The sequence below is a fragment of the Pelodiscus sinensis genome, chromosome 5 (genome assembly GCF_052426305.1).
Source record: "Pelodiscus sinensis isolate ZL-2025 chromosome 5, ASM5242630v1, whole genome shotgun sequence".
Taxonomy (NCBI): Eukaryota; Metazoa; Chordata; order Testudines; family Trionychidae; genus Pelodiscus; species Pelodiscus sinensis.
Genome location: NC_143056.1, coordinates 62,127,794 through 62,155,023, shown reverse-complemented (window position 1 = coordinate 62,155,023; position 27,230 = coordinate 62,127,794). Strand labels below are relative to the sequence as shown.

The 27,230-nt window shown below is 40.4% G+C and overlaps 1 protein-coding gene across 2 annotated transcripts in view; it reads right to left on the bottom strand.

The window, feature by feature from the left end:
- BAHD1 (bromo adjacent homology domain containing 1) overlaps positions 1 to 27,230 on the bottom strand; it is an 87,445-nt gene that overhangs the window by 46,236 nt on the left and 13,979 nt on the right. The window lies entirely within an intron of this gene.

Below are 27,230 nucleotides of genomic sequence, written 5' to 3'. Positions count from 1 at the left end.
AGCAGAGGATATAGCAGGGAGTTGCTGAGCCTCCACTGATTGACAAGGCAATAAGAGATGTGAAATAGGAGGCAGCAGATGTACACAAATGGGGAGGATTAGTAATTACCCTCACAGGCACTGACTTCCTTCTTTCCCCTGGGGTGTTCAACCCCCACTCCATTCCTTCCCAAAATGTTCCACCCCAATCCCGCCTCTTCCCATCCAGTTCCACCCGCTCCCCCAAGTGCTCCCTATCCCTGCTCCTCCTGAACACCGTGGAACACCTTATCACAGGAGGCATAGGGGAGGGCTGGCTGCCCGCCAGCCAAAGGGTGCTAAGCACCCGCTAATTTTTTGGGGAAGGACCACCTCCAGCCCTGGAGCATCCACGGAGCCAGCACCTATGATTATCCTTCAGAAAATATTGCATTAGGCCACCTGTACTATTCAGGGAAGAGAGGAGCTCCCTCTCTGAGTGGGAAGCAGCTACATTTTTCATCGGTGGTAGGGAAGGAACTGAGATGTCACTAGTACAGGGGAGACAGCCACGCTCATGTCCAGTGCCAGTTGGCAGTAGGCACCCAACTGAAGGTATTAGTTTCACAGGGGGAGTGTGATTTCTTCACAAATCAGAGCTGGATATCCATTCTCCAGCCCTTTTACCCTCTGACCAAGGAACCGTGGTGAGGTTCAAGCCGGTTGGAACCAGATTTTGAGGGGTGAGGAGCTGATGGCAGCCCTCATATAGATGGAAACAAGCGAGGAACAAATGACGACCTGCAACAGGCATTAATGACAGAGGATTCCCAGATGAGTGATGTTAAAATAATTGTGGCATAATTAAGCCACAACCCTCAAATCATGATAGATCATAAAACAAACCATCCTTTTCATAATGGTTCCTACTCTTATTAGCTCCCCCCCCCCCAAAAAAAAACACTGCTGTTGCACGCTGGTGAGCGGACAGCTTCAGAGAACTAGCCATAATGATGCCAAGTCTCAGGGTGCACAAAAACATATACTACAGCATCAGATTCTATTTAAAATTGATTTTTATTTAAATTAGTCTTATCTTTTAAAATGAACCTACTTAAAATGAAATTTGAAATTATAGCAATGTATGTTAAGGCCTAAAAATCACTTAAATTATTAAAAAAATATTAAGCTGTACATGTGCTGGCTCCCTGGAGTGAGGCTAATGAGAGAGAACAGCAGAATTAGACCAGATTATAAAGTCACCTGGCACATCTGCACTGATGATACACGTTGGAGCCAATGACACAGGCTCACAAGGAACTGCTCCAATTAGAGAAGACCTCAGGCATCTCAGAAGGGAGCAGAAGAAAAGGAGAGTCCAGGATCTCACTGGAGACTCTACCAATACAATAAGCAAGAGAAGGCAGAAAATACAGGAGGTGAAATGTTGGCTGTACAGCTTGTAGGAAAGCTACAGCCACAGGTTTTGTAGAACCTTGGCCCACATTCCATTGGGATAGGGAGCAGTAAAAACACATTGGCCAGCACCTTATAGGTATGGAGCTCATCCTCTCAGCTGTTCCAGGTAGTCTCCTACAAGACGACCACTAAAAGACCAACAAAATAGGAGGTGCTAAGGAGGTAAATGCAGTATAAAACAAACTGAAAATGTCATGAACAAGTTGAACTGATGTGATAAATCACATGAAGAGATGACATTTTTCAACTGCTTATATGCAAATGCTAGTTGTTAACCAGACTCCTAAGAAGAAATTCTTGTTGAGAAAAATGATATACAAATGGCAATACTGAAACCTGGTGGGACAGTTCAGAGGAAGGATTATCGTCTGTTCATCAGAATAGATGGGGGGGGGGGAAGGTTGTGTTTGTGTACTGTACATTAGACACCATTACCTATTTTACAGTTATTGATAATTCAGATCTTGATTACATATGGATCAATGTGGAAGCTAACAAAGCCCAGGATGTGGTCTACTGAGAGTGTTTCAAGCCACCGAATCAAACCAGAGAACAGAATGAGATATTCCTTACAGACAGGTGCTTAATGTGTTGGCAGAAATGGTGCTGTTATTGAGGAGTTCAATTTGGGAGACATATGCTGGAGGTTTCATGCAGCAATCAATGTACAAAGCAATCAAGTCATAAGGAATAGAAAGCTAAAGACATCAGGGAAAAAACATGGCTGACCAGGCTAAGAACAATAAGGCGCTTTCAAAGAATATTAGGAACTAAATCATTGCTGGGTGGAGTCCTCTCTCCCTATTGCAGCCCCAGAGAGCCTCTTGCACTTCAAACCCCATCCCAAAACCCTCACTCCCCTCAACCCCGACAACTCAATCCTCTGTCCACGTCCTAAGCCCCTCCTGCAACCTGAACCCCTCAGCCCCACTCCTGGCACACACAATCCATGTGCGGAAACCAGAGGCAGCGCAGCCCTGCATAACTGCTGCCTGTTGTCATATGGCCAAGGAGTTGAACACAGTTTCTTATTGATGTCCTAGGGCAGGGGTGGCCAACCCATTTAACAAAGAGAGCCAAAACAGCGGCGGAAAAAATGCTAAAAAAAGGAGGCTGCCCCTTTAAGATGGCCGCCATCTTGGGTGTCATTTTTAAAACCCCACAGCTCTGCACTTTAACTACAGCGAAGCCGGGGACCGGGGGAGAGCCAGCGGGTGGCATGGGCCATTGGGGGGGGGGAGACACGGCACAGGAGCAGTTTCGCGAGCCACACTTTTGGGGGGCAAGAGCCACATGAGGCTCACGAGTCACGGATTGGCCATGGCTGCCCTAGGGCTTTCCTGAATCATCCCTACCGGTCTTCTCAGTAACCAATATGTCTCAAGGAGGTACACTCTGGCTGCCACTGAGTCCACTTACACTCCTATACTAACCGTAACCTTTGCAGTGGTACTAAAATGGATTTCTTCGCATTCAGCAGTAAGCCCTATTCCCAGAACACAGCAATGGCCTTCTGAGTGGACGAGAACACTATCTCCAAAGAGTGATCTTCAAGAAGCCATTGTTAAGGTATGGGAAGGCAAGACAACCCCAGGGCTAAAGACAGACTGAAGAGAAATCTTCAGTACTGGAAACGACCTTTGTCTGTGCTGAACTATAGCTATTTTCTGCATAATCGGTGTATATAGTTATATGGAAGTAGGCATGTTACAGGTTAAGGCAGGGCTACTCAGCACACGGCCGTTGGGCCACACGCAGCCCGTGGCCTGTTTATTTGCGGCCCACGGTGCAGTTTGGATTTATGGGGGCTCAACGTGCAGCCCGCGAGTAGGAGCCAAAACAAAAAAAGTAGTCAATATAATGGTTTTCTGTTAATATGCGTTTTAGTAATTAAACTCCTGAACTGTCATTGCTCATAAGAAGTGCTGTCATATGGATGGAAATTGGGTAAATATTGCATTTTATTAATATCGGCAGAACTGACAAATGGGGCCTGCGTGTTGTATACTCTTGCCTTAATCTTTGTATTCATGCCCACTCCCAAACCTGGTGGGTTTTGACAAGGAGATTCCTGGCAGGGAGGGAGGGGAGCTAAACTAAAGGATGCAACTAACTAAAGTCATAGGAGTGAGGATTCAAACCCTCCATCAACCCATCAAAATTGCTGAATAGATGATGCATGGGTGGTCTTGGAAGGCTCTTGAGTAATCCTCTTCCTCTGCAACTTTCTGTGGGCGCTGCAGGTCTCTGAGAAACAAGCAAGGCATGATTTCTAGGCAGACTGTGACCTACTGACTCTTTTCTTGCATGTAGATATGTACACGCCCGAGGAGTCCTTCAGCATGTGCAAAGAGCCATTCGCAGTCTCAAAGAAGTGTGCCTGACAAACAATGTTTTGAGCCTCTCTCAGACACCCTGAAAGCTGGAGCTATGACATCTTGTGCATAACTACCATAATGGTGACAAACACCGATACTAGGTGCAGGGATGCCTGCAGACATAGGTGCCAACTCTGAAGCTGCTCTGCGACTGGGTGGGTGAAATGAATTGGGAAGAGGCAGGGTGGAGGAAAGGAGGGGTAGGGCCTAGGGCAGAGGTGGGCATCAAACACCCTCTGACACCTTGTAAAGTTGGCACTTGTGCTTGTAAAGCTGTTCTGGCCACTAGCTAACCCTCTGCACCAACAGACTGGAATTATTTCCTGCAGTCATGTGGCAATTGTTCAATAAAGACTGAAATCTCATTATAATTAGTGAAGGTATAGGGTTGGCCATGACCTTCCGATAAAGTTTGCAATCTAGAACTCCAGGGTTGTGAATGAGTAAAACTTTCCTCCAAAAACGATTCAGTCACTTTTGGTCCTCGTCATCAGGGGCTGTCTTGAAAAATGCTGCCTCTCAAATTCATTCACAGCATCTGCCATGAAGGATTTCAGATAGGCGATGGGAACAGAATTGAATCCTCATGTTGGCATGTTGTACTTCTTGTCTGCACATTTGCACACTGGCGGAATAGTGGTTGGTGTCTGCCACACCCTCTTAGCTGGATCCAGGAGAGCCTTTATTAATAAAGTAGCACGACTCTGGGGCTTGCTGCCAACTGCTAAATATTTAACAGCTTATACTGTGCTGATCTTTAACAGGCTCGCGAAGAACCTACAGAGTGTCAGCTACCTTTCTAATGAGGTCCTGGAACTACCTGAAGTCATCAGAAATGGAAGGAGGGGGAGGCATAACTGGCTCATTGGAAGACTATGATAAAATGGGAATTACGGGGGAGACGTCCTCAACTACCCTAGCCTCCAGCTTCTCAATCTCCTCCTGCCATGAAAAAGAAAAGGAAGGATGTAAAACCCTGATTTCCCTAATGGGCAGTACCAGTGATTTTGTGAACAGTGGATGGGCAACACTTTGATCCTAATATCACTATTACACGGATGACACACAGGATTGGTTCCCTTGTTTTCAATGAGCTGCAAGGCCCTCCCTGCAAAAGGGCTGATTCCCAAAGGGGTATGCAAGAGAACACCTAACAGAAATAGAAGGCCAAGTGGGAATCTTCCTCCTCTTCCTGCACCCCCCCCCAAGGGAAGTAGCAAAGGAGGACAGAGGAGAATGCCACTGAGTAACCACTCACTCAAACAGAGGTCTCAATACAGAGAGATGCTCAATACCTGCCTGCAAAGGGGACTCTGGTTCATCCAATACCAAGAGATCCTGAGTACTGGTACTCCAGTAGGACCAGAAAGGACACAGGTAGTAACACTGACTTCAGTATCACTATGGCTGGAGCCAATAGTACCAATGACTATGAGTGTACTGCCAGTTTTACGGATGTTAAGGGCTAATGCTTGCTCAGTAACTAATATGTAGCTTGTACAGGCTGATCTACTTCCATTGGTACTGCCGGCTGAATTAAGGCATGCATGATGGCATTAACAGCTAAGTGAGATCTTTCAGTGCTGCTGATGGGGCTGAGTTCCATGATACGCTGTGCTTACTCCCTTTGTGGTGAATTGCGCAGTCCTATCAGCACTGCACTACATCCCCCTGGATCTCTGGAGCTACACAAAGTACTGCCAGGCCTGGAGGAAGAATCTTTGACCTCAACAATATCCTTTGAGGGGGAAGATCTCAATGGGCACCTTGTCTTTTTTGGAGCTAGTTCCTTAAACACAGAATCAGCTCTCCTCTTTTGGGGAGTCTCCTCACTGTGCTCCAATGGCTTGCTTTTTCTTAGGAGAAGCCGGTCATGAGTTTGATGGAGTGTTGGATGCGTCCTGGGACAGATGTACATGGGATGGGTGGGTTTCCTGATCTGGCTCAGGAGGTGGTTGCAGAGAACGTTTCACTACCAACAATCCGAGCTTCATCTTTCTGTTCTTCCTAGTCCTAGATTTAAGAGCTAAACCCCCGGTGTCCAAATCCGCTAGCCACGTGTGGCTATTTGGCCAGTCGAGTGTGGCTAGTTTGCTATAGCAGTAGCCAGCAAACTGGTTGGACACCATGGAGCTAAACAAAAAGAGCACTTCTGGGAGATGTGTCTCTGTTGCCTGGGGCAATCCCACTTAAGAGTGCCCGTTGCTCACCAGTTTAGCCTCCCAGAAAGAGTTTGAAGCCTGGTGAACATGGCATACCAGCCAGGGAGGACAGGAAAAAAATAACCCAGCTCTCTTTCCTAAAAACTAACGTCAACTCTAAGCTAACTACCTCAGATAGGAAAAAAGGTAAAGAGAGAAGGCCTAATACACTGTAGGCACATTAGTATTCCAACTTGGCCAAGAAAGTAGAAAAGGAACTGAAAACATTCCCCTACATAGCCTCAATATTTGCCTCAAGGAGACACAGGGCACATCAGACTGCATAGGCACCATTAGTTAGGAATTGCTGATCAAGGCCTTGAGAGACGTAGGTGTCCCTGAAGTGAAACAGAGACGCTACTCAAATAAATATTGCGGAAAAAAGTCCAAGCTTTTATTAAAAAATAATATCACATGAATTCCACAACATTTGGAAAAAATAAATTTGTAAACATTCTAAACTCTGTCTGAATCCTGAGGACTGCAGCACTAAACAGTGAAACATCATTAATTCTCATTATACAAGATGAAGAAAACTTACAGGTAAACAGAATAGTGAGAACCAGATTTCAAAGTTTAATGATCTGAAAGAAATGGTAGCATTGCTCATCTCGCTAACATTTTTAAAGGATGACAATTTGGGTCTAGTTTTCAGATAAAGGCGCACAGCTTATCCTTTTTATTTATTTATTTTTGTTAGCAAAACCATTTACTTCCTTCCCTTAATATTTGCCTACTATTTAAGATTAGTAAAATATCCTAAATTAAAAGCATCAATAACAGAGCTGTGCAATCAATTTTTCAGTTTTCTGACTGAAATAGATATTAAAAATGTCAATTTTGATTGTCCCAATTTGTTCACTTCCTCATAATATAAAAATACTGGAGGAAAAAGTTGTCTTGGATTGGGTGACTCTGTAGCCTATTAGTTAGGGCACTCACCTGTTAGGGAATACTTGGATTCCAGTTGCTGCTGCAATTAATATTGATTTATACTAAGTGAAACAATTTCTGAAGGAGAAATTGAGAGGGACCCACTCCAGAATAGCCCAGTACTGGGGAACCTGCAGCCCACTGGGAGTTCCGTGTGTTGCCCACAAAGCATTTTATTTACTGTGGCCCACACAAAAGCGTTGCCAGATTTTTCAGGTTTTCATCTGTGTAGTTTTTTTCCTACCAATATTACAAAAGTGATATGTACTTAAAACCAGGGCACATGAAGTGAAGGACATGCTGATTGCACATGACATTGTGAAAGCCATGTGCTCCCTCTGTATCCAAAGCGCTGCTACTCTTCGGTTGGTGAACCCCCACAAATTCTAGGTACACAAGTACAGTTAGCAAAACTACCCTATCCTAGGAAACCATCTTGGTTGTGACAATCTTGTGGCCCACTGAGATGGAGGCAAGAGAAGGACATGAACCTGGATCTCCCACATCCTAGCCAAAGTAAGCTAGCTACAGGTACAAGGAAAGAGGGCAGCAGCACTATCTCTTCCTCCAGTATTTTTGCGAATATCACTTAAGTTCCCATGAGAATTTAGTCAAAAAGGTTTTTGGTTGTTGCTGGTCAATTTGTTTCAAATTTGCAAATACTCTGTTAACCCTGAAAGTGAGTTATTTTGACAAATGAACTATTCACGCAAAATATTTCACCCAGCTGCACTCAAGCATTATCACCCTTTGGATGGAAAGCAGAATTCCCACCCTCACTTTCCTAATTCATATTTTCCAAATACAGCCAACCCCCCCCCCCCCCCCCCCCCAGCTGTATTAGAAACAGCAACTGGTCTATGAGTCAACAGAATGACGCTATCTGTGGGATTTCAAAATACATTACTGACAAGGTCAGGTAACTGTTCCCTTTCATGAGCAAAGCAACAGCTATTACTCAAGATGACAGTCTTTTATCATCACTTTTTTCCTATTCTTTTCTCTCCAGCACCCAAATCACCTGAAATACCATACTTTTTAAAACCAAAATTAAGCAAGTACCCCTTTTCATCTCTCTTTTGAATAACCACTGAAAGTGGCTTGAAACAAAAACCTACAATTGGTTGTCAATCCACATCAAGAGAAATGCAAAAAACAGTTTATTTTTCAAGGCATTATCTCACAGGCTTCTCATGCTGGGTCTCACATGAAACTAGGCAGAACTTCTCTAGGTTAGGGTTTGGGGACCTATTAAGTACTTACAGTATTCTTGTACACATACTGTTAACTCACAGTTCTTGTCACCAGCTACCTCAGTTCTTACAACCTTCCAGCCAAATGCCACATGCCTGCAAGAAGCAAACATGCCCCATTCAAGCTAGACACACAGATGAATAAAAAGAGCTCAAACCCATATTTTAAGACTAAAGTATCAAAGGATGTGCCAATTTCTATATATTATCTACATGTGTATGGATTTATATGTATATAAACAGATTGGAGCAGTTCTTTTGTCACTATAGGCAAAACTTTTTGCTAATTCCACTGCAAGCCTTGTTTTAACTGCTTTTTGACGCACATGAAATTTGTTTAAAGTGTGTGTAATGTAAATGTGATGTTCCACAGACTTTCACAACTCTAGCTGTTTTCACACACTAATTGGTCAAAAATTAGCACACTAAACACCTACTGAACTCTCTCACTACTTCTCATTTTATTCTTCTTAAAAGCAATCCACTTTCTAATTACTATATTGGATCAAACAGTACTGGTGCCAATTTAGGATAGCTGAAATTATGAAAAGAAATGGAAAGTTTATTAAACAGACACCCACCAAAAGCAGAGGGTGGGTAAAGATTCATTATCTGGTTAGCTAGAAAGCACAATGGAAGTGACCATAAAAATCAAAACCATGTGACAACAGAACATATTATAAACTCTAAAATTTAGCCAAGCATGCATAGGTCACTAGAAATTTAGCTATGAAACAAAAGTTAAGTCTTCATCAGATTAAAGGATCTCCACCAGTTCTGAGTGATTACAGTTAATTGCCTAGTAATTAATTTTTTCATTACTAAGTAATTAGCACATAAATGTTTAAGTGCTAAGCACTTAACAGCTCCAAAAATACTGTAAGTTAAGGAGTAAACTTGGTGGGGTTGGAGGAACAGGGCATGAGCATGGGTCTACAGGCCATCCTTACTATAAGTCCAAGATACGTTCCAAAAAACTCAGACTATAGCGAAACAACTTAAAATGGGCAATTTTTTTCCCCGCGATGACTTCCATTTGTGCAAATTGGGGGGCTTTTTGCACTTGACTTAAGAGCAGAGAATGAGAAGACTTATAATGCATCAGTTTCTACAAGAGTCAACAACTTTAGTGCAGAACAGATGTATACTGAGGTGATTTATAGTGGGGACATCTTATATAAGGAAAAGGCGAGGCTCCAAGTGTCCTCCACCTAAGGTTGCCAGGTGTCTGGTATTGTACTGGACAGTCCGGTTTTTGGGCCCTCTGTCTGGTAAAAAAAAAAATCCAGAAAATACCGGACATATGCAAGGTATGGTATTTCCTGGATTTCTGGCTGGGTGCCAGACAGAAGCCTGGCAGGGACAGGGGGAATGGCTGGGAGGTGGGGCGCGATTGGTGCTGGGAGCCCTGGCTGTATCTGACGCCTTGGGGAGGAGGAGAAGCCCTGTCCCTGCTCCTGAGCGCATGAGGGAGCTGCAGCCGGATTCACTCACATTTCTTCAGACTGTGCAACGCCTCAGGATCTGCACGTGCCTGGGTCAGTTCCGTCCCCCTCTCCCCCAGATCCCCTCCCGGCCATCCCTGCTTCCTGCCGGCCGGTTCTCCTCCTCCTGATCTCCCCTGGCCAGCTGCGCTGCCTCGACCCCTCCCCCATCTCCCCGGGCCAGCCGCGCTGACCCTGACTCCTCCCCTATCTCCTCGGGCCAGCCACGTTGCCCCTCCCTCCTTCCCCCATCCCCACCTTAAAGTGTGTCCGGTATTTTTTCTGAACCTATCTGGTAACCCTATTTGGAACATGGCAGTGGAGTAGGATTTCCCCTCCTGGAGATCTCAGCATAAGAAAAGAGCAGATAGCCAAAGGGAGGCTGGCTGGTGGTTGGAGCCAGGGCACCAGCGCTGCCAAACATTTGGAGTTAGAGAGGTAGGCAGGCCAGAAAGCCAAGCCTCCTTTAGGACAATGGCTCCACAGCTTGCCCCATACCCAAGGAGCAAGGCAGAAAGTCCATTTTTTCAGATGAAATGGCTGACATCGTATCATATTAGATTTACAAAAGATAGAAGTTAAATCCCAAACCAAAAAAGGCTTTGACACAAAAAAGACAATTCGAGAGGAGGCATACTATGTAACTGTTAAAACATTAACCATTTATGAAAGACAACAACAAAAATCAAGTCTCAACATCAACAACCTTTAGCCCGCTTCTGTATTTGTAGCTTATATATCTAGTTCCATGTATAAATCTAGCTTCTCTGGGAGATGGGGATCTGATTCTTACATATCTAACTGTATAGCTAAAAAAAGTATTTGACTACACATATATTTATTTGTTCTATAGTATAAAGCTGGTACACTGCAAAGCACATGATTTAATGAAACCATGTTTGGTGATGTGGTTAGGGATTACATTTCATCTATGTCCATATAATTGTTGGATGGAATTTAATAATTAAAAGAGAGACCACAATTTGGATGTACTTATTTATAATAGTGATGAGTGCCTGTAGGGTGGATTGCTTTAAATCAAAGTGATTTAAATCACAGATTTTAATCAGCAAGCAAGAAACTTTGATTTAAATCAATTTTATCTAATTGTGCATTTGTACTCCAGTTAATTTTCTACAGAAAAGATTATTCTCATCAGTTAGCAACCATTAAAAACAAGCTGATTTGAAACTAAATATAAACCTTTAACTAAATGTGGTACTTTATACTAACCAGGAAAAGCACACATACACACACACATTTAAGCAAGTATATAGTTTAATTTACATTTATTCAGATTCTTATTTTTACAATTGTTTATTGTTAAGAAATGCATCGTTCACAATTTTCTATTTAGTAACTGACTTTTTTTAAACTCATGTGTGCTAACCATCATTTCAACAGAAACGGACCTGAATCAAAATTGCATGACTTAATAAGCAATTTTGAAGTGCTAACTTAAACGAGTTATTCTAACAGAATAATTCAGCCCAATGCAATTATATTGAAATATAACATTTATTATTAATAATAAAAACAACAGAGGCCACACTATCTGTACTTTGTGACTAGATAAAAACCAGCTAAATTCATTATGTTTTTCAAGTCTGATTTAGACTCAGATTTCATCCCCTCATAAGAATAGCCATACTGGGTTAGACCAAAGGTCCATCTAAATCACTATTTGGTCTTCTGACAGTGGCCAATGCGAGATGCCCCAGAGGGAATGAACATTCCCAGCAACACCACTCCTGCCCATCCTGGCTAAAAGAAAAAGATGAGCCTATCCGCTATGAATTTATCTAGTTTTTTTTAAAAACCCTGTTAAAGTTCTTGTCTTTACAACACCCTCTGGCAAGAAGTTCCACAAGTTGACTGCATTGTATGAAGTACTACTTCCTTTTGTTTTAAACCTGCTTCCTATAGGTCACCAAACAAAGTTAATAGTTTTTGTGTTTTGGGAAGGAGCAAATAACTCTTCTATATTCACTTTCTCCATGCCAATTTGAATTGTGTGGACCCCCATCATCTTTTACAAGTTGAAGAGTCCCAATCTTATTAATCTCTCCTCACAAGGCAGCAGATCCATACCCTAATCATTTTTGTTGCCATTTTCTGAAACTTTTCCCAAATATAGGATATCTTTTTGAGATGAGGCGACATCTGCACACAGCATTGAAGATGTGAGTATACTGCGGACTTAAAGCAATAAGATATTCTCTTACCTATCCTTTTCTTAATTATTCCAAACATTGTTTGCTTTTTTTGTTTTGTTTGTTTTTGACTGCCACCACATATGGAGCAGATAGTTTTCAGAGAACTATCCACAATGACTCCAAGAATTCTCTCCTGAGTGATAACAGCTAATTTAGTTCCCATCATTTTATACATAAAATTGGAATTATAGTTTCCAATATGCATTACTTTGCATTTATCAACATTAAAATTCATCTGCCATTTTGTTGGCAAGTCACCCAGTTTTAAGAGATCCTTTTGAAGCTCTTTACAGTCTGCTCTGGACGTAACTATCTCGAGCAGTTTTGTATCATCTGCAAATCTTGCCACCTAACTATTTACCCCTCTCCCTAACATATTCATAAATGATCTGAATAGGGCTGCCCCATTATGGACTCCTGGGACACACCACTAATTATCTCTCCGAAATGTTGAAATTTGACCATTTATTCTTTCCCTTTATTTCCTGTCTTTTAACCAGTTACCAATTCATGAGACGATCTTTCCTGTTATCCCATGACAGCTTACTTTACTTAAGAGCCTTTGGTGAGGGAACTTCTCAAGAGCTTTCTGAAAATCTAAGTAAGAGGTTGGGCAATAATTTTAGAAGGGGGGGGCCATTTCACAAATTTAAGTGGCCCCAGGCAACCCTGGACGGGGTAGGGCCAGGACACTACTCTGCTCCCTTGCCCAGACCCTGTTTGGCCTAGGATCTGGGGGTGTGCATGAAATCTTTGCCCCCTTGTTTCTGGTGCCTAGAGAACCACCAGCTATTGAGGAACCACATGCCCTGGCAGTAGGAGGAGACTTGGTGGGACAGATCCAGCCCAAGGATGCTCTTTTCTCCCCCCTCCTCCTTCTCCCCAATCTAAGTATACTACATCCACTGTATCTCCCTTGACCCAGTCAGAGAATTTGAGCAGACTGGTCAGACATGCTTTTCCTTCACCAAAAGCACAATGGCTCTTCCAATAAATTATGGTCAGGCATGTTGATAAAAGCTCTGTTTTCTGACGGTGGCAATGTAAAGAATAGTCTTTACTATAGTTTTAACCAGTCTGCCCAGTACTGAAATTAAACTTACTGACCTGCAATTGCCAAGATCACCTTTAGAGCCCCTTTTAAAAATTGGCACCACATTAGCTATCTTCTGTATCAAGCAATTGGAGGACGATACAAAGAATAGGTTACAAACCACATTTAGTAATTTTGCAATTTCACATTTGAGTTCTTTCAGAACTCTTGAGTGAATACCATCTGGTTCTGGTGACTTATTACTGTTTAGCATATCAATCTGATCCACAACCTCCTCTAATGGTACCTCAAATTTAGGACAGATACTCAGGTTTGTCATCTAAGAAGTGGTTTGGGAATCTCCCTCATGTCCTCAGCCATGAAGGCCAATGCAAAGAATTAATTTAGTTTCTGCAGTGATGTTATCATCCTTGAGTGGTCCTTTAGCACTCTCGTTTAGTTTTTATCCAGAGATTGGAAGAAGAACACAAGCTTTCTGCTTTCTCAACTTTGAACTAGTCACTAGAATCAAGTGGTTCAACAAATTAAAAAGAATATTCTTTCTGCATCTGCAGAAAAGGTCACTACTATCAAAAGCTAGTTTAGCAGTTCAGGCTCCTGATCATGGTGCTAAATAGTTCCAGCAGTTCAGTGGTTGGATTTAAAAAAAATTCAGCCAACATACTGCTTGAATTATTTTTATTGTAATGGTTTTAATAAGTTAGAAGTATAGGCCTCAATATGTTTCTACTTTTTTAAAAAGCCTAATGTTCAAATTTTAATCTAAATTTTTAAAAAATTAGAGTTGATTTTTTTAATGAAGTTTCAAAATTAGGATGTTGTAAGTCATTTTCAATAAATGAATTCAGATCATCTGAATCCAATCAAAGTATTTCTTGATTTTATTGGTCCTTTACAGTTCGAAAAAAGGCCAGACTTCTTAAAAAATACGCTGAACAAATAAAATAAGGTATTAATATTCATGTATAGTTCTAAGTGAAAGCAATGAGATCAATGTTTTTGTTCCTTTAGGCTAATTATTGTGAGTTCTTTTAAAGGGGGAATGTTAATTGAGAGGGGTTGCTCACTGAGGATTTCTGCTCACTGGTGTAAGTGCACACACGATTGGGGAGTTAAAGATGGTGCTAAAATGTATCTAAGCTTAGTTTAGAGGTCTTTTGTATTTTTAGGATGTGCTCACTGCTATGTCATCTCTTGAACCGCATTTAGCAACCTTAACTATTTTAAAATTTTGATTTGCAAGAGATTGTGGTGTAGTATTGTATAAGTGTTATTTTCATGATTTCAGACTAGCAATATTTCTTACAACCGACCGTGCCACAAATTAATCTTGCAGGTTATCCCAAACAGGTGTGGGTAAAACCTTTACCACCCTATCTTATGGTATGTATATGCCACACAATACAGAAGAATCATTGTAGGAACACTGAAAATTTTACCGGATTATGTTTTCCCTCTGCCAGCAAAACCAAGTTCTTTCATTACCATGAATACAACTGTAGAGCACTCTGGAGGAACCATAAAACCTCTAGAAGTCAGCTATAGTAACATATCTGTACATAAGTTTCACATTTTAAAGTCCAATAACTCTGGTCCTTCAAGTGAAAGGCCCCGGTGGGAAGTACAGGATCTCAACTTTCTAATAGTATAAAGTTCCTGTTTCTAGAGCCTCTAACAAGTGCATGAAACATCTGACTTTAAATTGCATTGTTTATATCTAGAAAGCAAGCACTGATGCAGGACTGAATATTGCTGATCTGAGGCACAAGCACAGGATATTTGGAGCAAATTCTACCTCTGTAAGGACCACAGGGAACTGTTTCTCCCTTGCAGGTTGATAATTAACAAGATGGTGTCTATTTGAAGCAGCTGAGAGGTTTGGAGTGCTAGAATAAATCCCAAGGGAAATGGATTAGTGAAGCAACTACAAGTGCATGATCAACTGTAGTCATGTGACAAATTTAAATCACAAAGACATTTCCACATGTGATACACACGGGAACATATACAAAGGTGTGATATAAATTCACGCTGCTGAAAGACCTATATAACTATTTCGTCTGGACTTATGAAAAAAGGGTCTTCCACATTATCTGATTGTCAGCAACAGATTCTAACAACACTGCTATGTTACTCGCAGGGAGATCACAGCCCAATAACTTTAATGATCTTAGACCTTAAGGATTCCAGGACAGGGAATAATAAACCCTGCTGTCATAGCAGGCTTCCATAAAAACTAGGGATGGGAATGATTAATCAGTAAACATTACCCTTAGTGGATGACACTTACCAGTTACGATTAACTAGTGGGGGCTTTTAAACCAGCTCCCTGCATGTACCAGTTCCTGCAGAACTGCCTGCTTGCTTCCCCCCATCCTGCTGTCAGCAGGTTCCCACCTGCCCCACCATGCTGCTGCCTCTGATACATCCCTAACATCCACAGTTATCTACTTATTGCTATACAAGTCAGAATGGTATGGTGCAAGTGTAGTAAGAATTATTTTTGCTGTAGACATTGTGACCAGCTACAGAACAACTATTGGTGAAAGTCATGTTGATTAATGATATCAAGGTCAGCTCCACTTATGCTAGTTTCTGACCTGAAAGGCACAGGCATCCTTCTTGGTGTAGAGAGCTCTTTAAGCTATAAAAGCTCCAACCTGCATCGGGATTGGGATGGCAGCATCATGCTGAAACGCTGTTACTTCCAAAGCACATTGAGACATGAAATTGAAAAACTGTAGGCAGGCAGTCACCACACTTCAACATTAAAAAAAAAAAAAGAAAGAAATCCCCCCAAGGTTCCACAAATACATACGGGGGGAGGGGGGGCGGTTGGGGCTACTGACCCACAGAAAAGTCAGCTGGGAACCACACACAAGTGGGGGGAGGGGGAAGGGAAGACCCCTCTCTGGGCCCCCAGACTGAGAAGGAAAAAACACACTCCCCACATTCTCCTCGCAAACCAGAGCTTACGGGGGCCCAGCCTAGTACGTTTTATGTGCTATAGCCCTGCAATGGGGCAATGGGGAAGCTGGAGCACCAGCGTGGGTGCCCCAATGCTGGCATTATTTGGCTCCTCATCCCTTCAGAACTTCTGCAGAAATGATGCCTCAAAGAAAAGCTTCAACTTTGGCATCAACACAACTCACAGTGAAACATCAAGTGAAGCATATATGGTGATCTTTGTGATTAACTGGATTTATGCTCATGTGAGAGTGGTGCTAACATCAAAGTCAAATGCCCAACAAATGGAGATGACTCAGGCTTCTTCACAGAAATGTTAGAACCATACAAGCAACATTTATGGAAACATTTTCATGGTGCCCGTAAGAGAATTTTCAGGTGTGCCCCCTGAAGCCAGATAGATCTGGGCAACATCATCAAGCAGATATACCAAGTGTACACAAAATCAGAGTGCTGAGGGCAAAATACAGCAATTGGCCACGTCAACATGTCAAGAATTCATGGGCTCCCTCCCTCTCAGGCATCAAGAGGAAGACACAATGAAAAAGAACCCAAAAGAAAAAAACTAAACTACATATACTGAAAAAAAGGCAAATGCAGTGTGTGAGTGCAGAGAGCATTGACTGAGCAATAAAGGGAGTCATGACTAAAATGCACTGGAGATGCAGAACACGTTGAGATAGAAAATCTGCAGTACACCATGTAGCAAGAAAATTTCCTCAAAGCATTAAGAGCCTCAATGCAAAACCACCAAGACAAACCTTGAAGGCAAAAATAAATACAGCTCAAAGCCACTAACGCAAAAGCAGCCCAGATTGTAGTTTATAGTTTGTGTCTCGTTCTTTGACAAATTTGTTAAAACTGACTGGAGAGTAGGGACGTTAGCAGATAGTCGGCTAACCATTAAACAAACATTTATCGGTTAATTGGTTAACCGCAACACACACACCCCATGCTCTGCATTTAAAACTCAGACTGGCAGGCTGGCTCAGTACCAGCCTGTGATCAGGGGCTGCTCAAGCCCGACCCGTGGACAGGGGCTGCTGCCTGAAATACAGAGGCAGCAGCACAGAGTGGCAGGGGGTCGGGAACTGGGAACACACTGGCTGCGGGCTCTGCCCCCCCACCCCAGGGGTGGAGGGAGTATTTTAGTAACTCTGTAAGAGCTAAGAATTGTTGTGGTTACACAATTACTAAAATAAACCATTTCTAACACTGCTACTGAAGAGTAGATCAACAAAGGATGCCTAAAGCCAAGAGACTGACAGGTGGAGCAAAAGCAGAGTGACAGCAGGAGACACTAGCAACTCCCAGTCTGAACACAGAAAAACCAGCTGAAAGTTTCTAGGAGCTGAGATGCCAACAGTTGGTAGACCAGAGAAAGCAGTGCCATGCTTTGCTAAGGAAACCATGTAGACTACATGAAGACAGAGTATAGATAGTGGATTCAAATTTTAGTAGTTGTGGAATTTCCCTATGCTGACTAGTAGCTCTAGTTCTATTTAGGAACCTAAAGGCAGCACAGAAAGTGCCAAGAATCATGTCAATTTCACACTGCTGCTGTGAAAAGATACAAGTAGCAGAGGAAAGCAATTGTTTTGGTTGTACTCAAAATACCATTAAATCTCAGGGATGTGGGAGAATAAGGAAGACCAGCTCTAACCCACACAACCCCTTTGTACAAGAGGCTATGGATGGGGAGACTAAACAGAGTTCCTCTTCATCTTTCTAGCAGATTTTGGGGCAGGGAGAAGGGGAGGATCACGAAAAGGAAGGAGGATGTTTCAAATATAAAGACACCTATTAAGTCAGAGGCTTCTATTAAAGCTAAAGCCCCCAAGGAGGGAGACAGTGCTCTGGCAGGAAACCCAGCATCTGTCTTTTTCATAGCAACTGGGAATGCAAGGCGGCTGGCTTTTTACCAGGGAGCAGCCCATTGTCCTCACTGGCAGCTTCATTAGCTTCTCTATCAATGAATTGAGTTTGGTCTTTCAGCCAGTACCAGTCTATGTAGAAAATATTGCCCTTGAAGCACATTATATGGGGATACCTGAAGCCTGTACCACATACTCGCTAACTTTCCAAAACAATGCATATACACACACTATAATGTGCAGTAGCAGCAAGTTATTATTCCCCCCCCCCCCCAGTGGTTTAACAGGATGCTGCCAACCTAAACATTTTTTATTTGAGATTTTACAAGTACCAAAAAGAGAAAAAAAATTACATTGGTTATTTTGTGCATTTAATAAGTTTCAGTGTTTCCCTATGTTTGTGTGGATCTTCCATAGAGCAAAAGTCTTAACATACAAAAATATGATGAAAACCATAAAAATAAGTAAGGGGCCTCAGACACAGGGACAGTACTTGAAGGTATTTTTAACTCTTACTTTTAATTGAATAGATTTCATCTCAGCAGAATGCAGGCCCATCAAAAAAAGCCCAAGTCACTATCACCTACTAGACGGTTTTATTAGAGGTTACAGCTAGTAACTAGATTTTAATAACGCACAAGTATTGAGAAAGTAGAAATGCTTCTGTGTGTTCACTTTCCTTCAACTCTATGGTCCATTTCTGCAATTGCCTCTGATGGTTACCTTGGAAACATATGCAGGTTAAATTGGATTCACATACACTTAGTGGTGGACAGATGGAGTTTTGAGCTAGCCAGTGCATGAGATTCAGAAAACAGTAAGACTTGGGATAAGTTCACTTTATCTGTTTAAAAAAAAGAAAAAAAAAGAAAAGCAACCAACCATGCCACACCCCTTTCTCCCTCCAGGAAGTAGGACAAGTGATCTTTTACACAAGTGGTTATTTGAGTGTAGCATCCTAAACCCCAAAATGCCTGTTAACTTTTTATACTTTCATACAGATAGCAAGACCACAAGCACCTTACAAATTCCCACTAAAATTCTCAGATTTTGGTTTTAGGCAAGGATAGGACAGCTCTTAACCCTGGTTAGTAGCTTCAGGCAGAAGAGCTAAGGTAAATTAAATCTACATCTATCCAGTGAGCTAGAGGTGTGATTCTCAGCTCTCATTCACATACTCACACTAGCTCTTATCTGAACAAGCACACTATGCTACTATTTTTAGATCCAGTGGCATGGACAGCTGCTGTCACTACTGCCACCTCAAGGACATACCCAAGGACTGGTTGGTTACTGCAGAGCTCAAAGGAAGTGAGAGAAAACGTACGAATTAGGATACTGTTCAAACCTGGGCAATCTTAGAGTGAAAGGAAGAAGCAGGTTACTCACTTGTGGCTGAGGAGAAAGGCTGGGATGGGAGAGCAAGCTGGTGGGAAGGGGAAAATCACTCTGAAGAGAAACAAGGATTACCAGCATCTCTGGAAATGAGCAGAAATTAGACTGTAGTCCTGAGGGCATTTTTCTAAAGAAAGCCACTTATAAGGTCTTCTAATGGGTGTAGAGGGGGGACAGAATTTCACTTGTGGATTGTGGATCAGCGTTGGTACATTACATTTCATGCTGTGAGGCTAGTTCAACAGTCATTAGAAATAACTTTAGAACATAATAGCAGTTATTTACAAATACCATTAGTACAAATGCTGTACCAAGTGCTCAGTCTCAACCTTGGAAAAGATCTCCACAGCACCATGCATGTAATGGCTACTACATAAGCATTCTCACACTAGCATTCATCTGAGCTAAGAACAGTAGTGTAGCCATGGTAGCATGGGCCACAGTGCCATGGCTATTTATGCTCTAAAGTTATTTGTGATTGTTAACCCTTGTTCCCTCTTCAGAATAATCTCCACCACCCCAGCTTGCCCTCCCCACCCAACCAGAAGTGAACAATCTGCTTCCATCTATCGATGCAAGATTGCCCAGGTTTGACATTGGTTGCCGTACTTCGGAACTATTTTCTCACCTCCTTTCTCCCTGGAATAGCAATTCCCTGAAGAAATCTCACATCTTTTGCATTTGATTTTATCATTCTTTTGTTGCTCCCTACATTACTATGGTCATCTACTACTTTTCCTCCAATAACTTCCTCAACTTGATGAAGAATCTGTTTCTGCCTACCACCTCATAAAAAATATACCTTTATCCATTATAAGAATTACCTTCCTACTACCAGCCTTTTCTTAAAGTGCTTTGGAGTTCACCTGGGCAAAAGACAAACCATCAAAAAAAACCATCCTCTCCCTAGCTGGTCATTTGCTTCCCTTGTCCAAAAATTTAGTTTGTACTCAAGGATGAAGCCTTCTCCGTACACATGTACAGTATATATCTGCTCACTGATACTTTTTCAACATGGCCTGCACACACCAATGCCTCAGCTTTATTTACCCCTGTGAGATATACAGTTCCTCTCACCTCAAATATTTAAACGCCCTCTCTTCCTTTTTTTACTGTCTTCCCAAATCCCACTATGTCAGACTTTGGCTGTGATATGGTCACCCTTTATTGTAGGTGCCTAATCTCAGAGAGCTCTGCTGATTCCTCATTCATTTCAGGAGCTACTTCAAGTTTCCCTTTGTTTTTAAGGCCCTCCATAGGCCTGATTTATCCTCACAAAACTTATCTTTCATTCTGTTCCCTTCTCACCCACTTAGTCCTGTCACATAATTTTGCAGCTGCTGGTACAAGCACTGCTGCTGAGTTCTTTCTGCATAATCTCTCTTACTTAGTTGAACTGAGACTAACTTTTCTCCCTTGCCTATTTCATTTCATCTTCTTCACAGTTAAATTGTTTTGTTTACAAGTATTCTACATGCTCTTGACATCTGTACAAGAGACACTACATAAAACTGTCCTGTACTAGCGGACAACTAAAACACTTTTCAGTGAGGCACTCAGGGTTACAGCCTGAAATAATAGAAAACTATGCATGGGATATTGATAGAGCCAGCACACGGAGGATCTACCGGTCTCTGCAGCGCTAAGGTTTCATTTAAATAACATTCAGACTAAGATACATTTGGGAAAATAAACAGTTTTACATAACTTAAAAGTCTATCATTTTAATTTCAAAGAAAATATTAGATAAATTACAACATAAGTAACACATACACAAGAGCTTACAAAAAACCTTTGAGATATTACCTGATAAAGATCCAGAGTATTTTGTTCCAGGGACACACATCCATCCCTGAACATTTTAAGCAATATTTTGAATAAACACACTAACAATAGGTGCAAAGAAACATTGTCATGGTATGTCTCACAAAGGAAAACCACACAATTAAGCTGTAGCTAAACAAGCAACAAAAGTCACAGCCCAAGTTAAAATAAGACCGGACAGGCCTGAACTAAAGCCATAACACACCACATGAAAGAAATAAAATGCTTAATAAATCCCATTTATTCCAATTAAAAAAATCATTCTACTTTAACCATCCAGAGGCTTACTTGTATAGAGAGCAATTTCTATAAACATTTGCGTCTATCCTACACAAAAAATGCTAGACCAAATACTTGCATATACACCTATAAAGAAAAACAGCTTTACTATATTTTAGCCTTTCCTACAGGTGTATAAAAAGACCACAACATATACAAGTCCCAAGATATCCAATTTATATATCAATCCTTCTCAATACCAGTCATGTAGAACAGTACACCAACTCTCTCAGCATAACAATGCTGTACCAGACATAAGCACAGTATCAGTGGATACTAAAAACCATGCCAAAAATCTGCCATTCACAATGTTTACCTGAACTTAATTGTATGCCTGCCTAGGATTGTAACTGAACATTTAATTAACAGTGAACCTATCAGTAAATTCCACCGGAACATACATGGTTAAAAAAATTCCCTGAAGTGTTTTGGAACCAAACAACCTTGCATTACCGTAGAAATACCAGAAAATGAAAATGAATAGAACAAGTTCACAGCAAGAATGAAACTGACCAGCTTAATGAAATCCAGAGGTAAAACCACCACAGTTATTTTCCCCCAATGTTAATCGGTTAACTCATAGCTGGGAAAAGTGCTTTAAGAAAGTGAAGTTTCTAGCCCTGCCAATCACAACCTTTAAAATGTTAAGTTTCTGGAAGCATTGCTGCAATGAGAAGTCTGCATCCTGAAACACCAGAGTATAAAAATATACGTTTCTACTTTTTCATCTTAATGAGTGTTTATTAGATGCACTTCACTGCTAATGACATACTAGCTACAGACAAGTGCACTTGCTTAGTGCAGTTGGACCTATGGCACATTGTGTATCCTGACATTCCATAACTACTTGCTGCCTGAACACATTCACCCTTCCATCAGCTACGAAGGCAATTATACAGCAAGCTGGTATAACTTGGCTTAGTGCTCTTAGCAGAGGGCCTGTGCAAAATCTGGAGAGATCTGCACATGCTCTTTTAAAGCTCAAGAATTTTAGCTAAAAAATTGTAGCAGAATATTAAGTGTAAATAAATTATTAGTTGGATACACAAGTGAAAGAATTAGTTTTACCCATTTCCCCCCTTATTTCTAGAGCCCTTCAGTAAAGTTGAAAAAATCAGAACTCCTATCCTTGTTCAGGGAAGTCTCATTACAAATCCTTTAAATGGACATCAGTTTAAATTATACTTCTACATGAATTTTGAAAATTTACAGTGTGGCTACAACTAAGATTAAGTGCAAGTTTGTTTAGTAGATTGTTTACTTTGGGCAGTTGAAGGCACTTGGTCTACTCAATTTCACTCTTTTCCCTTTACATTGTTTCCCCTATGGGAGGGGGGGAGGTTTGCCCCTGTAGCAATAGGAAAATGGGATTGTAAAAAAAAATAAAAAAATAAAAAAAATAAAAAAAAAATCACAATAATTGGCAAAAGGAACAGAAGACAGGCATAAAACTGAACTCATTTTGAAACTATCTATATGGACATGGTCAAACCATAAAGACCCAACTTTTGGTTTCATTTAAAATCCTTTTTTCTTAAAGTATGTATTTTGTTACTATGCCAATGGAAAAGGGGTTTTTTAAAAAAATTTTAACTAGACATTCTGTTGAAGTGTTTGCGACCCAACCACTACAGTATTGTGCAGGAAGACTGAAAAAGGAACTTTGCATATTTCGTACAAAACAATAAAAATTATCTTTATTTAAATATTAATAAAGTTGGTATGAATAATATTTATAAGGAAAATTGTGTACAAGTGTCCCCAGTTCAAATTTTATTTTATTCAACAGTATGTATTCAATAGTGAAGATCAACAACATAAACTTTAGTTAACACCAGTAAGAGTTAACTTTTATATTCGCATGTATAGCCTAGGTATATATTGTATTCTACTGTTTGTGCATATATACACATAAATAGCATGTTTTAGCCTTCCGCTAAAAACAGCACTTCATTGTGTTAGGCACCATGCATATTCTTAGATATTCTCTGCCTCTAAAGTATTTACAGACTAAATCATGTTTTGCTATTTACATTCTTCATAAAGAACTGCCTACACAGCATTCTACAACAGATGCCACCTAAAACTATGGTTTTAATATGTTTCACATACTTAGCAATTTGGGGAAATATCTGAAGATACATACTGAACTTGTAGTGGTGAATCATAGCCATTTTACTTGCTGAAAGCAATAAATTGCCTTGATGCTGAATGACGTTTAAGAATATGGCAAAGAGGAAAAAGCCCTTCAAGAAATCCCATGGAACGTAGAAGGAATCCCAGAAGATTTTTGCCAACATTTCCCTAATAGTCATTATACAATATTATCCCTGACCATGGCATACTCAGCAGTATAAAACGTATAATGTATATTTTAAGCATTTGTTGTTTTTTTCTTGTTTCAATGTTTGTTGTAGTGCATTATACTACAGAAAAGTTGTTTCCATGTTTACTTTCCATGTTTACTGTTTTTTCTGAACTTCTGTTTTCATTTGATTATTCACAGAGAAGACACTGGGAACTTTTAATTACTTCAATTGATTAATTGGGAAATAGATTATCTCTCCATGGTGTGTGTGTTCCTCCACACGCACAACACGTGCATTATGGTGGCTTGGCAAATAATGGATGGAACAAAAATCAGTGTGGACCTTGTGTGTGTAAAAACTCTCAAAGATGTCCACGTATGTTAAAGATTTTACACACTAAGTTGGAGCATTAGAAATATACTAGTTTTCTTGTGCATGAGTTTAATGACAGAATGTGACTGCATGCCTATGTTTGCCTAGGATTTCTAATTATGTTTTTCAATTGTTTGTTTTGGATAGGTCTGCAGTTAAGAGCGTGGATTCAATACTAAAGTATATCAGGTCAAATTTTGAAAAAGGGTACAGATTTCCCAAACAGTTATTCATCATCACCTAAGTAAAATATCCATGTACTGTATAAGCACAAGAATAATCTGCTCACAATACACACTCACTACACAATGACAATTATTGCTAAGACATAACAATAAATTAACCCACTAGTTTCAACCAATGATGAAAATGAATAAAGGTGGTATAAAGATAGAGCAGAAACCTGAATGTGACAAAAATTACATTTTTCTTTTAAAAAACAAATTATTGTAAGCCACTGTAAATACAGTGATGCACAACTTCAGAGGCTTTGAAAGTAACCAAATTCCAGCTAGGAATCCATTATCAGGCCACAATACTGCTATATCAAAAGTGCATTATCAACATTAATGCCAAAAATGTGAAGATGACTAAGTCATCGTTTTCCCCAAGATTTGAGCCCCATATTTAAATGTGTAAAACTTCACCTAGAGATTAAACCAAGCTGAACACTAAAGCAAGTGAGACACTATTTTAGCCACTGGTTATAATTGTAGATTTTTCAATGACAAAATCCATCACGGCACAAAAACATTTTTTACTAAGGCAGTGGCACTGTATTGTTCAGCATAACTGTTTTAGGTGATAGCAAACTGCATAATCCAGATAAGATCCTACACATAAAGATTCCCAGTAAATTATTCTTCCCTGAACAATAGTTCTGGATCTTTAAGCTAAATTGTGTATCTCTAAGCAAGGTTGTAGTGAGGTTAACTTAAATTCTGCAGTATTCATAATACAAGAGCCTAGAAACAGAGGTGGCTTCAACTACATTTAAAAATGGAGGGATTTACCAAATTAAATATAAAAATTAATACAAACATTCCAGGTTTTGAATCTGGCTAAATTAAAAATAAAATTAGTTTACCAACAATTTTATATTGAAGTTGCAAGACCACATCATAGAAGATGTCAAGAAATCTGAAGTTTCTGGAAGCTCCGCAGGGGACAGTTCGGGTATATGGTGCTTAAGTGTGGGGAATGATTTCAGATTGTGGGATAGGCTCATTATTTGGATATTACTGCTAAAATGATCAGTAGTGAAATAGTTAATGCGGGCATTTTAGTTATTAGATTGCAAAGGAAATGAATAATGCTCACTGCATCACATTTGGGAGGTTTCTTTCACAACCATAAGGGCTAGAAACTTACATTTTTTAAAATAAAAGCTCAGATTCTGAAGCTAATTTTGCATCCTTCTCTCCCTCCCCTCCTCTCCCCCCAAAAAATAAATCACAGAACACACTGAGCTCTGCTTAGTAATAGTAACCTGAAATTATCATATTCTAATTGTGACCGATTGATGGATAGGTCAATTAACGATAGTATCAACTGCCCAGAAATGTCTTCTTTAAAGTTCATGTACTCCTAATAATGACGACTTCAGATGTGGAGTAAGTATCAGCAGTAGCTGAACTCTTAAAAAAAATCCTGTTTGCAGGGTACTCTCTTTAGAAAGACATGTCATTATAGACAAAATAAATTCTAGAATTAACATTTTCAAAGTTGTCTCAAAAAATACCAGCTGCTCTTTTAAAAACAGATTGGGTTGCCATAATGCACCATTAAAAGAGTTGTAACAAGAATAACCTGGGATTTTAGCATCTCCATTTATCCAGATCACTGGTTCTTGAACCATAGTCCAGAGAGCACTTGTTAGTCTATAGAGATCTGGCCAGTCACATGGTGCTGGCTCCTGTATCTTACAGAAGCAGCTGGAAAGAAGGAGCCAGTGAAGCTGCCTCTATTAGAAGCCACTGCTACACAAAAGAAACAAGCTTCTCTCAGCAATGAGAGCCACCAACAGGAGAGAGAATATCCAGCAGGATGGGAACCATGCAAGTGGGCAGCATGTGCAGGGGAAGAGGAGGAATGGTTAAAGCAAAGAGCAAAGGAAACTGTGGAATTAATCCAAATACACTCCAAACACAATATTTATTAAAATCAGATTATTTATTGCATATTAACTAATATTACTATGTGTAAACTATCACTTTCCTTTGTTTTGAATTAATAATAACTGGCAAATAATGATACAGTCACTGTATTAACAAATAGTCTATACCATAAGAAAGTTAGAACTTATCTATTTGATGAACATTTATTCCTAGTGTAGTTATTCTAATTTGTGGCACACCCATAACAGCAAATCTGCTCATAATAAGCCACACAAGCTAAATTCCTACTATTATATAGACACCTTTCAAACTTCCATTCCACTCAAACTGATGTAGTGCCCTGGATCTGATATTAAAGATACCTGAAAATAAACTAATCATGAAACACCAAAAGCCATTATACTTGAATAAGTATATAGTGAGCACATATTGTCTGCTCTCCATCTAAGTGTTTCAACCCAATCCACTCACAAATCCAAAGCTGGCATTTCCCTTGTTAAGATCACCATAACTTTCTGTGAAGGGGAGTCAAATGACACTTTCTCTATGGGAAGTCCACTCCCCTAACAAATTCCTTCTCTGTTTTTCTTAACATGATGTTGCTTCAAACACATGCACCAAAAGATATACAAACTTAAAACTTGTCCCTCCCTTCTAATATATGACACTTTAACTTGATATTGATTCATTTGTGACTTACTCTTTCCACAGAAAACCCATCAAGATTTATTTTCAAACAATTTTTTCCTTTAAGGCTATAATGCTTAGTCACTTCTCAGTCCCCCCCCCCCCCCCCAGTTTCAAATTGCCTGTCAAGTTGCCCAACATCTCCGAACCAAGCATTCTGTTTGTCTTTGTCCTTTAGAACCATTTTAATAAGGACATCTGTCTCAGTCTGGTTTATCAAAAAAAAGCCTCTATATAGATTTGCAGCCCTTTCAAAAGTAGCACGTTGTAAAATATTCCTACGACTGAAGAGGCAGAAGAAAGGGGAAAAAATAGCTGGCGGAGGAGCACAAACACCATTTGTGTGCTCCCCTTGAGCCCATCACATGCCATTCTCCACATCATTTGGAGTTTCCAAGTTAATTGTTTTATTACATAACTTTAAACATAAAGCTAATCCCAGAGCAAAAC